The sequence below is a fragment of the Limulus polyphemus genome, unplaced genomic scaffold (assembly GCF_000517525.1).
Source record: "Limulus polyphemus unplaced genomic scaffold, Limulus_polyphemus-2.1.2 Scaffold3135, whole genome shotgun sequence".
Classification (NCBI taxonomy): Eukaryota; Metazoa; Arthropoda; class Merostomata; order Xiphosura; family Limulidae; genus Limulus; species Limulus polyphemus.
The window spans coordinates 108453-110785 of NW_013668745.1; positions in this window are offsets into that span (position 1 = coordinate 108453).

The following is a 2333-nucleotide window of genomic DNA, read 5'->3' on the forward strand; positions in this document are numbered from 1 at the left end:
GATGAGTATGGTGGTTATAAATTCGGTAACTAGAGTTACAACATCAGTTGTCACACTTCACCGTTTCAGAGGACGTTTTTACAAAGGACTGATACAACATCAGTTGTCACACTTCACCGTTTCAGGGGACGTTTTTACAAAGGACTGATACAACATCAGTTGTCACACTTCACCGTTTCAGAGGACGTTTTTACAAAGGACTGATACAACATCAGTTGTCACACTTCACCGTTTCAGAGCATCTACAGATGTCAGAGAACTGGTGGTAATACAACCAAACGTTTTCACACTTCACCGTTTCAGAGGACGTTTTTACAAAGGACTTATATCCAACTATAGGTAATCATGGTCATTAGAGTTAAACAGACCAACAATGGAGGAAGTAGTTCCAATAGGTAATCATGGTTATTATAGTTAAACAGACCAACAATGGAGGAAGTAGTTCCAATAGGTAATCATGGTCATTAGAGTTAAACAGATCAACAATGGAGGAAGTAGTTCCAATAAATAATCGTGGTCATTAGAGCTAAACAGACCAACAGTGAAGAAAGTACTTCCAATAGGTAATCGTGGTCATTAGAGTTAAACAGATCAACAATGAAGGAAGTAGTTCCAATAGGTAATGACGCAATTCGAAATATTCCCACATCACGTTCTCGCATATAACACAGAAAGGAAGTTAGGTGTAAGCTGTTGAACCAGACGTAAAACAGAAAAAAACAACTGAAAGCTGCGATCACCGAAAGGTTTGGAGAAACAACGGAAAGGCTGTCTTCTTCCTGGTATTAGTTGTCGGGAACACCACACCTTGTTCTATAAACACCTGCTACCAACAAGACGAGAAGGGGTGTGTGTGTGTTAGGAACTGAAAGCTGCGATCACCGAAAGGTTTGGAGAAACAACGGAAAGGCTGTCTTCTTCCTGGTATTAGTTGTCGGGAACACCACACCTTGTTCTATAAACACCTGCTACCAACAAGACGAGAAGGGGTGTGTGTGTTGGTTTTAAAAATTCATGTTTCGTCGAAGCTTTTCATAGCACTCTTAGTAGTTCAAACGAACACGTGCCTTTGCTCGTTCTCGGCAATCGAACAGCACTGAATAAAAGTTCAGAAAAAGCCATTATTAGGGGCAAAGAAGAAAGAACTTATCTTGGAGAGGAAAGGCTGGAACCACTGCATAACTAATCGGCTAGACAACCCGAATACTAGCAGAGGCAGTCACCTAGGCAACAGCGGGAACGTTCTAGAGCTCCAAGTCCTCACGCAGCTGCATCACGTGCCTTGAGGTGTGTAAATAAATACGTTTCCTTTGATAATTATTTATCGAAACATTATCTTAAGGAATACCACTTGAAGAAAGGGATAAATTATCGGGATTTGGTTTTTAATACAATCAAATATTAACGAACCAACTGTAATGCAGGTTTTGGAAAAGTTAAATAAATCGTTATGTAGGAACAAAAAAAAAAAAGATTAAATGAAAATCGTTTGGTGAAATGACGATGTAAATAAGTAATGTTGCCACCAGGTGCCGTCTTAGATAAACTCTATAAACCGGGTTTCGATACCCGTGGTGGGCAGAACACGAACATAGCCCAACTTTTTCATTCGAATTTCATCTTTCATGTTTGCCCCCTCCTCCTCTAGTCTGTGGACTTATAACGCTAAAAACCGGGTTTTGATACCCGTACTGGACACAGAAAGTATATCACATTGCATAGCTTTGTGTTTAGTAACAAACAAACATGTTTGTCCTTTTTTTGGTGCTGTACAAACAATAAAGCTCAATACTATACTGAAAGCTAACAACGTTTGTCCATTGGTAGAGAACCGAGCCACGTTTCGGTTGTCAAGTCTGACGTATTCACCGTTTCAGTTGTCATGTCAGTGGATTTTTAAGATCCCTTATTGAACGTTTGCGTTCCGATTGTTATGTAGTCACGAGAAAAAGTATGTTTAAAATGCTTGCCCACTCTGTAAGATTACACGAAACACCGTCAATAGAGTTTCACGTGTTTTATGTCGCGGAAACCGTGATGGTTTGGCCATTTAAAAAATATATTATATATATATATATTAGGGGTTTTCTGACTCTGGTTGGTTCCATTTCGTGTGATGTCGCTTTGTGGAAAAATTACAGACTAGATAAACATTTTAAATAATTTTTTTTCTCATGACTACCTAAGGATCGTAAAAACGTCCCCTGAAACGGTGAAGTGTGACAACTGATGTTGTATCAGTCCTTTGTAAAAACGTCCTCTGAAACGGTGAAGTGTGACAACTGATGTTGTATCTTAATCCAGTCGTGGTGTAACATTATGTACATAGTTGG